Genomic DNA, 14,637 nt, shown 5'->3' with positions numbered 1-14,637 from the left:
TCATTGTGGTTTTGATTTGCATTTCTCTGATGATTAGTGATGTTGAGCATTTTTTCATATGTCTATTTGCCATTTGTATGTCCTCTTTGGAGAAATGTCTCTTCAGTTCATCTGCCCATTTTTCAATTGGGTTGTTTGTTTTTTTGTTGTTGAGTTTCATGAGTTCCTTGTATATTTTGGATATTAGCCGCTTATCGGAGGCACTGTTTGCAAAAATTTTCTCCCATTCAGTTGGTTGTCTCTTTATTTTGTCGATGGTTTCTTTTGCTGTGCAGAAGCTTTTAAGTTTCATATAGTCCCATTCGTTTACTTTAGCTTTTACTTCCCTGGCCTTTGGAGTCAAATTCATAAAATGCTCTTTGAACCCAAGGTCCATAAGTTTAGTACCTATGTTTTCTTCTATGCAGTTTATTGTTTCAGATCTTATGCTTAAGTTTTTGATCCATTTTGAATTAATTTTGGTACATGGTGACAGATAGCAGTCCAGTTTCATTCTTTTGCACGTGGCTTTCCAAATCTCCTAGCACCATTTATTGAAGAGGTTGTCTTTTCTCCATTGTATGTTTTTTGCTTCTTTGCCAAAAATTATCTGTCCATATTTATGTGGTTTTATTTCTGGGTTCTCAATTCTATTCCATTGGTCTATGTGTCTGTTTTTCTGCCAATGCCATGCTGTTTTGATTATTGTAGCCTTGTAGTACAAGCTAGTCAGGGAGTGTGATACCTCCAGTATTTTTCTTTTTTCTTAAGAATGCTTTGGCTATTCGGGGTCTTTTGTGGTTCCAAACAAATCTGATGATTCTTTGTTCTATTTCTTTAAAAAATGCCATTGGGATTTTGATGGGGATTGCATGAAATCTGTATATTGCTTTGGGTAATATGGCCATTTTAACTATGTTGATTCTTCCAATCCATGAGCATGGAATGTCTTTCCACTTCTTTGTATCTTCTTCAATTTCTTTTAAAAATGTCTTATAGTTTTCAGCATATAGGTCTTTCACATCCTTGGTTAAGTTTATTCTTAGGTATTTTATTCTTTCTGCTGCAATTGCAAAAGGAATTGCTTTTTGTATTTCTTTTTCTGAGATTTCATTGTTAGTATATAGGAATGCAATGGCCTTTTGTACGTTGATTTTGTAGCCGGCAACTTTACTGTATTCGTTAATTGTTTCTAATAGCTTTTTGGTGGAGTCTTTAGGGTTTTCTATATATAACATCATGTCATCTGCAAAGAGTGATAATTTAACTTCTTCATTCCCAATTTGGATGCCTTTTATTTCTTTCTCTTGACAGATTACTCTGGCAAGGACTTCCAACACTATGTTGAAAAGCAGAGGTGATAGGGGTCAGCGCTGTCGTGTTCCTGAACGTAGAGCAAAGGGCTTCCGTTTTTCACCATTAATTATGAGATTAACTGAGGGTTTGTCATATATGGCCTTTATTATGTTAAGGTATTTTCCTTCTATGCCTATTTTATTAAGTGTTTTAATCATAAATGGATGTTGTATCTTGTCAAATGCTTTTTCTGCATCAATTGTTATAATCATATGATTTTTGTCCTTTATTTTGTTTATGTGATGTATCACATTGATGGATATGTGTATGTTGAACCATCATTGTGCCCCGGAGATGAACCCCAGTTGGTCGTGATGAAAAATCTTTTTAATGCATTGTTGTATTCGATTTGCTAAAATTTGTTTAGGATTTTTGCATCTGTATTCATCAGAGATATTGGTCTGTAGCTTTCTTTATTTGTGTTGTCCTTACCAGGTTTTGGTATCAGGGTAATGTTGGCCTCATAAAATGAGTTAGGGAGTACTGTCTCTTCTTCAATTTTTTGGAAGAGTTTGAGCAGGATTGGTATTAGATCCTCTTTGAAGGTTTGGTAGAATTCACTAGTGAAGCCATCTGGTCCCGGACTTTTGCTTTTGGGAACATTTTGGATGACTGATTCAATTTTGTTTCTGGTGATCGGTCTGTTTAGATTTTCCAGTTCTTCATGATTCAGCCTTGGAAGGCTATATGTTTCTAAGAACTTGTCAATTTCTTCTGGGTTATTGAATTTGGTGGCATATAGTCCTTCATAGTATTTTTGGATGATTCTATGTATTTCTGCGGCGTCTGTGTATACTTCCCTTTTTTCATTTCTGATTTTGTTAATTAGTGTCTTCTGTCTTTTTATCTTAGTGAGTCTAGCCAAGGGTTTGTCAATTTCGTTAATCTTTTCAAAGAACCAGCTCTTTGTCAGATTATTTTTTTCTGCTGTGTTTTTGTTCTCTATTTCATTTAGTTCTGCTCTGATTTTTATTATTTCCTTTCTTCTGCTGACCTTGGGTTTCATTTGTTCTTCTTTTTCTAGTTCTTTAAGGTGTAACATGAAGTTATTTATGTGGGATTTTTCTTGTTTCTTAAGATTGGCCTGTAATGATATAAATTTCCCTCTTAAAACTGCTTTCGCTGCATCTCAAAATTTTGGTAGGATGTATTTTCATTCTCATTTGTTTCTATGTATCTTTTGATCTCTCCTCTAATTTCTTCTTTGACCCGGTCGTTCTTTAAAAGTATGTTGTTTAATCTCCATGTATTTGTGTTTTTTCCTTCTCTCTGTTTGCAGTTGATACCCAATTTCAAAGCCTTGTAATCAGAGAATATGCTTGGTATGATTTCAATCTTCTTAAATTTGCTGAGGCTTATTTTATGCCCCAATATATGGTTTATCCTTGAGAATGCTCCATGTACACTAGAAAAGAATGTATAGTCTGTTGTTTTAGGATGAAGTACTCTATATATGTCAATTATGTCCATTTCATCTAATGTGTCATTTAGGGCTTCTATTTCGTTATTTATTTTCTGTTTGGATGATCTATCCATAGCTGTCAATGATGTATTTAAGACCCTTAGTATAATTGTGTTTTGGTCAATTTCTCCCTTTAGTTTTATTAGTAATTGCTTGGTATATTTTGGTGCTCCCTGATTGGGGTCATAAATATTGATGACGGTTATGTCTTGTTGTTGTATAGTCCCCTTTACCGTTATGAAGTGTCCATCTTTGTCTCTTTTTCACCCTAAAGTCTGTTTCATCTGATAGCAGTATGGCTACACCTGATTTTCTCTGGAAACCATTTGCTTGGAGTGTCAATTTCCACCCTTTCACTCTGAGTCTATGCTTGTCCTTGTAGCTGAGATGTGTCTCTTGGAGACAGCATGTGGTTGGGTTTAGTTTTTTGATCCAATCTGCTACTCTGTGCCTTTTTATTGGTGAGTTCAGTCCATTTACATTTAGGGTGATTATCGATATGTGAGGATTTCCTATCGTTCTATCTTTAGTATTCTGGTAAGACTGTGTCTCCATTGTTCCTTTGACTTTTTGTTGTTGTCTATTATTTCTGTGTGGTGGTATTCCATGATTTTCCCCTCTGTTTCTTCTTTTATTACAGTATATATTCCAGTTCTGGATTTTTTTTGGGTGGTTCCCTTAAATTTATGTAAAAGAAAGTTTGATATTTAGAGTATTCCATTTTCTTCAGCGCACTTACTTTCCCCATTCCCATATTCCGGTTCAGGCCTTACTCTCTCCCTTTTTATGTTTTGATTGCCACAAATTGTCCCAGTTGATGGTGGTTGAATAGCCTCCTTTAGTATTTCTTGTAGTGCAGGTCGTGTATTAGAAAATTCCCTCAGCTTCTGTATGTTTGGAAAGGTCTTTATTTCTCCTTCATATCTAACGGATATCTTTGCTGGATATATTATTCTTGGCTCATAATTTCTCTCTTTCAATAGTTTGAATATTTGGTTCCACTCCCTCCTGGCTTGTAGAGTTTCTGCTGAAAAATCTGATGATAATCTAATGGGCTTTCCTTTGTAGGTTACCGTCTTCTTTTCCCTGGCTGCCTTGAGGATTCTTTCTTTGTCATTGATTTTAGACAGCTTCAATACAATGTGCCTTGGAGAAGGCCTGTTGGGATTGAGGTAATTAGGTGTTCTATTTGCTTCTTGGATTCGAGGGTCCAGTTCTGTCCACAAATTTGGGAAGTTCTCATCGACAATTTGTTTGAATATATTCTCTGTTCCCTTCTCTCTTTCTTCTCCTTCTGGTATGCCCATTATTCTTATATTGCTCTTTCTGGTGGAATCAGAAAGTTCTTGTCAAGTTCTTTCATTTCTTTTAAGTCTCAAGTCTCTTTCTTCTTCCATCCGTGTCATTTCCAGGTTTCTATCTTCGATGTCACTGATTCTTTCCTCCATCTGGTCAACTCTACTACCTAAGCTGGTTATTTCATTCTTAATTTCTTCTATTGAGTTCTTAATCTCCAGAAATTCTATTTGGTTCTTTTTTAAAATTTCTATCTCTTTCATAAAATGTTCATGTTGTTTTTCGTTGTGTTTCTGAGTTCATTAAACTGCCTTTCTGTGTTTTCTTGCATCTCGGTGAGTTTTTTCAGAACTGCAGTCTTGAATTCTCTGTCATTTAAGTCAGATATTTCCATTTCTTTAAGTTCCTTTTCTGGAGACTTTTCACTTTCTTTCTGAGCTGTCTTGTAGCCTTGGTTATTCATGGCAATTACTGATTTATTATTTCTCTTCCTAGACATTTACAGGAGTGGCTTCTGCAACAGGTTGATAGGAAGAGGTCTTTCTTTTGTTTTCCAGAACTTGTTGGTGGAATGTTTTATTTTCTCTCCAGCTGCAGCCTTTTTTTCTCTCTCTCACACTGTAGTGTTATGTTTTCTCTGCACTATTCCAGCTTCTCACACATTGGGGGAATTCTGTGGGTGACGGCTTCTCCTCTGTTAATAGTCCGCCTGGGTCACAGGGCGCAGTGTCCCGGTGGGTATGCAGAGAGCTTTTGAAGATCCAAAGCTACTCCTGCACCAGATTCAGGCCCGTATGTTTCAGCAATTCTGTTTACTCCTGCAGGGATCCTCCCAGATAGGTGGGGCCAGGGGTGGGTGAGTTGTGAGAGGTGGCCCAGAGCAATGGCGGCGACCACCACCACATCCGATCCTGCTTCCACAGCTCCCTCCCATTTGCCGGAACTAGTTGGGCTGCGAATCTGTGTCTGCGGTCCACAGTTCTCAGAACAGCAAATATTCTGTTCTTTTGATCTGACACTGCTACTGTTCTACTTCTAGTACTGGGCAGGTGGGGACGGGCTGAGTTCTGGGAGGGTAGAGAGGGGGCGGCTAGTCTCAGTGCCTAAGGCTTCCATTCTCTGCTTGGCAGTGAGGGCTTAAACCACCATTTTTAGCCTTCTTCCCTCAGTCTTTGCTCTGAGGTCTCTGCCGTGAGCATTGGGTTCAGTCGTGTTATATGCTGCCCCCTCAGCCCTGTGGGCCATAAGCAGAGCCCTAGCAGTCTTAGTTCTTCCCTCTCCCGCAGCTGCGGTAGTTCCAGGAAGCAGCGAGCTCGGAGCACTGAGCTAGGTCTGCGTCCTGCGCCCGCGCGGCTCCGTCTCTGCACTTTTCCCTTCCCTCCTCCCCCGCTTGCGGGATTTGCCCACCTTTAGGTGAATTCAGTAGTGGGCCTCTTCGTCTTGCCTGTCTGCTGTGCCGGAAGTCCTTTGTGGAGTAATAGTTGTTCGATTCATTGTAAATTCCAGGGAAGCTTTACAGAGGCTCACCTCACGCCGCCATTTTGATGACATCATGTCCATTATTACTATTCTTGACTTGTTGAATTTTTACAAATGCCTTAAGAGATTTTTGTTATTATCCCCACTTTAAAGATGATGTTCTGGGAAGCTGAAATCTCACCTGGGCATGTTGTAGGTGGCACAGCTATGAGCTGAGCCCAGCCAGTCTGACTCCCGGCTCCCACTGTTCTCCCTTAACAAAATGAAAGAGTAGTGGAAGTTTTTGAAATGAGGTTTAATTTGTGGACAGGGTAGCATTAGACTTAGACCCTGATATACAAATTACAGTGAAAAAGTTTTTAAGAATTTGAGCCCTCATTTTTCAACACTTATTAGGACCTACTATGTGCCACTCACTGTTGTAGGTCCTGGGAGCATCTCAGTGAACAAAACAGAGAGGGTCTGCTTTAATTGGAGCTCACATGTTACTGGGGGAGAGACAAACACTGATATGTACGTAACTGTGGGTGTGTATATATGTGAGATGATAAGTGCATTGAACAGAACCAGGGTAAGGAGTAAATCAGAGTAAGGAGCTAGAAACAATGCTTTTAGATGGAATGTTCAGCAGTGGCTCTCAGATGTGGTGTTGAATGAAGGAGGATGGTGTGTGATTTTCTTGGAGGAATGCTTGATTGATAGTGACACCAGCCGGTGCCAAGGCCCTGGTGCTTGGCAGTTGTTGGCATAGTTGGGGAAGGGCACTATGACTGGAGCATCCTAGATGGAGGGGTAGAAAGGGTGAAGATGAGGTCAGATTCCAGGGGCCGGGATCATGTAGGGTTCTGTATGTTACGTAGCATCAGGATTGTATTTTGACTTGGAAGCCATTGGAAATTTCTGAGCAGGCGAGAGACCCGATCTAATTTAAGTCACAAATATGATAACAAATTTAAAAAAGAGACTTGTGGTTCAGTTGAGCTCACGTTGGCCTCTGGAGCTGCCCAGCTGCTCCTGCCTGAGGCTGGCAGAGGTTTGCTGTCACTTCCCAGGAAACAGTGAAGCACTGTGTACAAAAGTAGAAATAGTTCAGGGCGGGGTGCCAGGTTCCTGCCAGAGTTAATCCCCAGCCAGACTGGAGGATTTGCTACTGCTGCTGCCTAATAATGGTGGCTGAAGGGCCTATCAATTCTTCTAGCCAAAGTTCATTGTTGAAATTATGTTGAACTTGCCACTATGTTTTTCCAAGCCTTCTGACTTGTTGAGAACTCTGTTTTAATTAGAAGATCCTCACTGTGCCCTCAGAGTTTTTCCATCTGAGAATATTTTAGACATGGAATTGTGGTTGCGACTGTCTTTCCTCACTTGGATGGTTGCCCATGCTGGTTAATTTGAGTGCCAACAAATTTGCACCTGTTCATAGGATTTTTGCCTTTTAAATTTGTAGGCATAGAGAGACAGGTGCCTACAAGGAGTTTGTCTCATGCACTTTCAAAATCTCCTTGCTTCTTTATGTCACGTACATGTTATTATTTTTTCACTGAACCTAATTGGTTTGAAATCTTGTTGACCTCCATCTTTTGATTTAAGGATTGGAAGAGTACAACATTTGGTCCATAATTCAGTGTAATTAAAGTTGGGGTTTTGAAATAAGGAGGCTATTTTCTCTCACCAGGTTTGTTTGTTTGTTTACTAAATTAAATTTAAAGGAAGCAAAATGTTGTTCTGAACAAAACTGGAGAGCTTTTGAAAAAGGAAGCTTACACTCTTCAGAATTTACTCAGCATCTCCAACTTCTTTCCCTTCCCCAATACACACGCGCGGACACACACACACATACTCACACCACACACACTCACATTCCTCACTCCCCCCCCCCCACACTCTGTGGTGAATGAAAACTTCCGAGGCTGATAATTTCCTCCTTAGAGATCCATTATCATCAAATATTATTGCCCCCCCAAATTCCATTTAAGAAACATTATTATGATTGTTAATTATCAACTTGTGCTGTGTATCAAAGGGTAGGGAGTGGTATTACCCTTCAGGCCTGTTTCTGAGCCAGTACTGCAGAGGGAATGGTACTAGTAACCAGGGAAACTTCTGGCTCTTTCCTTTGGATCCTAACTCTTCTTACGCCTGAATTAAACACTACAAGTTAGTTCAGCAAATATTTATGGACAGCTGCTGTGTGCAAGGCACTGCTCTAGTTGTCAGGGGTGTGGCCAATGAGATAAACACCCTTTCCATGCTCCCGAGAAGGGGCTGGAAAGAAAGGGAGTATTAAAACAAGAAAAAGAAAGGATAAAAGAAGTTTGAAAGCCCTCACTCATTTTTAAGGTGAGGTCCTCTCTCCATAGTGGAGACTTTTCCAACAGTCTCTGTTGGATGCCTGTCAGTCCTGGCACTGCTCTGCCTAGGTTCAAATCCCTCCTCCTCCACTTACTGGCTTTGAGCCCCGTTACTTCTCAGTGTCTCAGCATCCTCATATACGAAGGAGGAAACCAGAGTAGCCCTCACAGAACTGCCGTGTGGATCCCACACGTGCGTGCCCTCGGCGGTCACTCAGACGCCACCTACCACCTCTCTAACCCAGAGCTTCCTTTTATTTTAAATGTGGAATTCAAATTAGCCCCAGTTCAGATTCTTTACAGGGAAGGTTTTAGTGTTTGGGTTTTTGTTTTTTTCCTCCCAGTTTAGAGAGTCACGAGATCTCTTCATTTCCTCTTACAAACTGTCAGATTTTAGAAATGTCTCAAAGAGAACAAAGAGAAATCAAGTGGCTGTTGTCCCTAAATTGTTACTGCTACCCCTCATCCCCCCAGCACAGGCACATTTGGCACATCTTGTACCTGCAGGATGCACCCTTCACTTGGCAGGACAAATCCTATTTATTTCCATATTCATATTGTTCACATTCTTCCCCAGCAATCTCGGCCTTTTGTAATTCCTTACTTTAGGCTCCATACCCCTTTCCATGAAAACTTTACCCCAAGTATATCTTTCTCATTCCAAGTGACATTCCTATAGGATTATTACCTACCATTCCTAGAGCATTTGTATATGCCATTCAAACCACACTGTTCATTGAATATGGCTTTAACATTGCTCTATGGTATTCTAATGCCAAGTAGATTACAAAGTTCTTGAAGCCAGACCATATCTTTAAATTGGTTGCAGCTTCTGCAGTGGATATTACTGTTCTAAACCTGTTTCCTTATCTGAAAATAGAAATAATAATAATAATAATAATAATAATAAATAGTACTTATAGCGTGGCTGTGAGCATTAAGTGAGCTAATACATAGTTCCTGGATATATTTATCGTTCGATAAATCTTAGCTATTTTTTAAAAAAGGGTGGCTATTTGGTTGGCTATTTACAGTTTTTATAATTAGTGGCAATAGTTGCAATGCTTTATATTTGCATGCAATTTTGCAATAAAAAAACTTTCATGATTATTCTCAGTGTAGAAAACTTAGCATGCTATTTAAAATGTAGAGAAAACATAAAATTACTACCACTCTTACTCCTCAGAAACAATAATTTTATATATTTTGGTGTATTTCTCCATTATTTATAAATACATACATATAAACACACACACACACATATTACACAGTTAAGATTATATATTATGAATATAGCTTTGGGTGCCAGATGGGGGATCATTTCATAGACTGTGTAGATGCCTGACCAATGCGCTGTACACCTGAAGCTGAAGTAGAACAATATTGAATGTCAACTATAATTAAATATATATATATATATATATATATACACACACACACACACAGAAGGAGCCAAGAACATGTATACACATTTTAAGAAAGAAAAATTGTATTAAAATTGTAATACTCAGTATATACTGATAGCAAAAGATGAATACAAGTCACATTTGATTTCTGCAATTACAAGAGGTACTCAAAGTGGTTACCATCAGCGTCCAGACACTTCTGATTATGGAGAATTACTGCTTGAGCAACGTTGACCAAAGTGTCCACTTGTGTATATTATTTTGGAGACATATATATATATATATATATATATATATATATATATATATATATATATATATCACAGGAGGTGGAGTAAAACATAGGGAAGATAGTGGTATTGTAACAGTTATATACGATGTCAGAGGGGTAGTAGATTTGGGGGGGTGGGCTATCACTTTCTGAGGGGTTTAAATGTCTAACTATTATGCTACTTTGTACACCTGAAACTAATTTAAAAAAATTTAAAAAGAAAGAAAATAGTCAGCTCTCACTGTCCCTTCAGACACCCTACCCCCTTCAGGCTGATCAGACAGGTTCCAGGCAGCTAAAGAAGTCTCACTTCTTAAAATCCACAATGAAATTCTTGTACCTTCCCCTTAAAATCTAGTTACTCAGCCTTCTTAATAAAACACATGGGGCATAATTTATGTTTTGTTGCATTGATATGGCTTTTCTTCAGTTTAACTTTTCAGCATTACTAACTAGGACAAAACACGTCCATTAGAATGAATTTTATTCCTCTTCTCTCTATATATATTTACTTTTTAAATTCAAACAAAGCCCCAAATTGCAAAATTGTCCTCAAAGTTAAAATTGATTTTATTTGTATAAGGTTACACTTTAAAAAGTGAGTGATATTTATGAAATACATCTGTTAAATACCAAATTGCTCAGAACTTACCTTAGTTTTTTTCTACTTTTCATCCTTATTTTGGTATACTGGAGACTAAGTGATGAAAGGCTGACAAATCAATGATAATGAAGAAAATCAGTCAAGCCAGTTTAGGTGGCACGCAGATCAAGGCACAAGATGGTTGAGTGTTCACTCTTCAGTAGGTAGCGTGAGTAGTGCAGGAATCAGTAGATCATACGTCAAAACAAGTCACATTCTGATAAAAATTACTTATCGAAATCTCAGTTTATGCTTTTTAACGTCCCATTTATCTAACTACTATGAATATTTTAATATTCTGGCTAGATGAGAGAAGTCATAATGTCATATAGAGATAACGAGTTTTCAAAGAATTACAGCTTGAATACACAGTAAAAGTACATTGACTATAAATTGGACAAAAAGTATATTGCCAAATAACCTGATCATACATATACACACACACACACATATATAGTGTGTATATATATGTATATATATATATATATATTCCTTAATTATAATGTATATTCCCCCATAATTCATTAATTTTAGATTCATCTTAAAATACATCAGTGTGCAACAGAATGGGGATCTTTTCCCCTTCTCTTTTAAAGCTGGTATTAAATTAATGGTTGGAAAAATAACAAAAGAACAAGACAAACAAATGAGAAACAGAAACTCATAGACACAGACAATAGTTTAGTGGTTACCAGAGGGTAAGGGGGGTGGGGGGTGGGAGATGAGGGTAAGGGGGATCAAATATATGGTGATGGAAGGAGAACTGACTGTGGGTGGTGAACACACAATGAGATTTATAGATGATGTAATACAGAATTGTACACCTGAAATCTATGTAATTTTACTAACAATTGTCACCCTAATAAATTTAAAAAATAAATTAAAAAAAATTAATGGTTGGTTTTATAATCAAGGAACTCTTAGAATCGAGAAATAGTTAAGATAAACAATTAAATGCTGATTGTGTATCTTTGAGTAGTAAGGCTACGCAGAATTTTCCATGTCCTTCTCTCTGCTGGTCCATATTTTCTATGATGAACATATGTTTGTATAATAAGAAGAAAAACAAAAGAAAATATAAACACTATGAATATAATTTCACCTCTTTCTTCGGTGGTGTTGAAAATAAGACAACAGGCCCCGAATGGAATCACTTATGCTAAGGCTCACATCACCAAACTGAGACTTAACTTAATTACAGTTTTGGCTCTCCCACAAATGGAATCTCAAACCAGTTAGTCAGGAATCACCTGATCAACAATAGTGAGGCAATATGCTCATAGACCCCACCATCCCCTACAGGGAAATGACCTTGCTGTAACCAATCTGCTGTTTGGCCTAGTACAAGTTTCTTGTTCCTGCTCCCTTCTTCCTATAAAAGTCTTTCATTTTGCACAGCTCCTTGGAGCTCCTTTTCTGTCTGCTAGATGGGATGCTGCCTGATTCATGAATTGCTGAATAAAACCAATAAGATCTTTAAAACTTACTCAGTTGAACTTTTTTTTTTAACAGTGGGAAGAGGATGATTTAAAGTCAGTGTTTCTTGGCCATCTATTTTAAATATGAAATATTTTAGACACCAGTAGAAAGTGTTTCAGTTGCTGTGTTAAGAGCTGTGGGACTACAGACAGAGGTACAGCGTGGCCTGGCCTCCATGATCTGTAATCAATGAACTCTGGAAGCACTAAACAGGATGATGAAATCAGAAAATGCAAAATGTGCTCAAAGACAGGCAAGAAGGTGGGTGAGCAGTCAGGGAATGCTTTGTGGGAAAATAGGCAACTTTTCCTGGAAGTCATACATTAAAATATTTTCTTGATATTAGAAAAAGCCTCAAAAATGTGATCACTTGAGTTGATTAGTTGGCTAGTCCATTAAACATCTTTGTAAAATAGCATGGATCTCAAAATGTAATAGACTTTATTGCAGCACATCTCATTGTTATAAACCTAGCCGTAAAACAAAATTCAAACAACATTCCTTAAGAAACAAATAAAACAACAAACCTGTATAGAGCAAAGATGTGTGATAAAATAACATTAACCTATAATGCAGGTGTCAATACTATCTTTCGACTTCATGATTATTAAAAACAAAAACAAACAAAAAAAACTGATCTGACAGATTTTTCTTTTCTTTTTTCTTTTTGTTTTCTTTTTAGGTTGGACTTGATAAAGTGCCTCGCATGGAGTCTGGCTAGCAGATGTTTATATGTATGATACCTATTATCATATATATGTCATTCTATCAATTTTAACGTTATTATGCCATTGCCCGAGCATTACTCAGTACTGTGCATTTTGCGTATATTCTGCACTAGAAATTAGGAAAACATCAGTGCATTTCCTTTTAAAGCACACAACAGCTATCTGTACTTTTGAACCATCAGCCATAAAGTCATCTTGTATAAACATACTTTCCCAGCATAATCAGACTCATCAGTAATTTGCCTTTTCACCCCAGGCTATCCAGAAATCCCGTCAGGGAGCAAAAAAAGCTCGAGAGCACTGTGGTTCTCCCCAACCCCCCAATGTTTGTGTTATAATTTTTTTCCTTTTTCTGCCCTTTTTGAAAAGCAGCTTTCCGGTGTTGAAATCTCAGTGTAAATTCCCGATTCCCACTCCGAGGGGGGCAGAGGAATCAGGATGCTCCCACATTCTTTATGTTTCTGCAGGCTCCACGCGAGAGCAGCTTCTGCTCTTCTACGCAGCCCAGTCGGAGCGCACGAGTTGTGCTGCTGGTGGGAGCAGCTGCCAGCGCCACCTGGGTCTCTGCTTGGGTCTGCGAGTCCACAGTGCCAGAGAGCTCCCTCCCAGGGCCTGAAGCCGGCGCAGCTCGTGTCTAAGCCGGTGCAGGCACAGGGATGGACAGACGGCAAAGGAGAGGGAGGGGAAGGGAGGACACTGGGCTCTTACCTGTCCTGTCGTCTGCCCTCCAGCCTGATCAGAGCGGACAGCGGCGATACCAACCACTCTGTTGGATTACCCCAACCGTGTACGCAGCTGCGGGCCAGTTGCCTACTCTTGGCAGCAGGGCTATAAATAAGGCACGTCCAGAGCGCCGGAGATAAGAATTCAGCCTCTCGATCCTGGCTGCCTTGTAAGGTATCCAGATGGGAAGGGGCTGCCAGCTCCCCTTTTGGCCTGCCTGCCTCAAGGACATCCCAGGCATCGCACATATTCCAGCCATCCGAAGAGCAGCAAAAGGGGGAACAAGCCACAGCATGAGGAAGGGATCTGGCGATGTCAGACAAGTGGCAGGGCCTCTGGGCAGGCTGCCCACCGCTCCACTGCAGCGAGCCCCCCAGATTGTAGGTGGCTGGCACTGAGACACAGAATGGAGACGAAATTTGCCCCAGGTCACACAGCATGCCTGTATAAATAAACTTATGGTGTGGTATGTGTTTTCAACGCTGCTTCTTGGAAAGAACACTGTGACCCTCTCCCCCTGGCTTCAGAGGCATTTGCTTGGGTGAAAAAGATTCTAGGGAAGACGAAGGGATCGGTTTAATAAACACTGAGCATATGGGAAGTTAGGAGTGGAATGCGTTTACAGAAAGTCCTCTTTCTCCCATCCTCACTCATGAATGGTTGGTTACAAGGGTTTCTTGAGCCACAAATCATTTTCTCCATAGACTTAAAACAGAAAAATCTTGCTAGCCCCTTTAAACCATATGTTGGAAGAGGAGAGAAAAGACTCATTTGGGGGAGCAACAGTTCCTGATCACCCTTAAATTTCTTATTTCTAAAAGGCATCTCGTCTGTGGCAAGAGGTTGGCGGGGGGAGGACGACCAGGGTCAGGATTTCCAGAGGACCATTTGGCAACAGCTACCTGTGTTAAAACAGCGATTCCAGGTTCCAGAATTTATCACAAGGAAAGGACTGTGGATGTGGGCAGAGATATAGCTACAGGGAGTTTGCTTACAGCTCTTTCAGTATTTGGGCAAAGTTGGAAACAACATAACTGGCTAACAACAGGGCTTGGGTAAATGAGGAATATTATAGCCGTAAAGGATGCATTGCAACCTTTAGAAACGTCCTAGAAGAATATTTAATAACATAGAGACAATATTGTAATATATTGATAATAAAAAAGCAGGTCACTTGAAGGGGGAAATGCTTTGTAGATAATAAGTTACTGTACAGTTACCCCATAAATATACTCTGAAAAGCTATGCACAAATGTGAAAATATGGTTATGCTGGTTGATAGAATTATGGTTGATTTTATTTTCTTCTTTGGTTTATATGTAGTCTCTAAATTATTTACAATGATCTTGTATTTCTTTTATTTTTTATATATTTTTAGATTTTTTATTGGGGAAGAGGAACAGGAGTTTATTGGGGAACAGCGTGTACTTCTGGGACTTTTCCAAGTCAAGTTGTTGTCCTTTC

The 14,637-nt window shown here is 39.1% G+C and overlaps 1 protein-coding gene across 1 annotated transcript in view; it reads right to left on the bottom strand.

The window, feature by feature from the left end:
- FHL2 (four and a half LIM domains 2) overlaps positions 1-13,308 on the bottom strand; it is a 65,418-nt gene extending 52,110 nt beyond the window's left edge. Inside the window, exon 1 of the mRNA XM_019714009.2 lies at positions 13,159-13,308. The gene's annotated coding sequence lies outside the window, so the exon portion shown is untranslated. The remainder of the gene's footprint in view (positions 1-13,158) is intronic.
- Between the last annotated feature and the right edge of the window lie 1,329 nt (positions 13,309-14,637).

Source organism: Rhinolophus sinicus, linkage group LG05 (genome assembly GCF_036562045.2).
Source record: "Rhinolophus sinicus isolate RSC01 linkage group LG05, ASM3656204v1, whole genome shotgun sequence".
Lineage (NCBI taxonomy): Eukaryota > Metazoa > Chordata > Mammalia > Chiroptera > Rhinolophidae > Rhinolophus > Rhinolophus sinicus.
The sequence above is the reverse complement of the archived record's forward strand: the minus strand, read 5'-3'. Positions and strand labels throughout refer to the sequence as shown.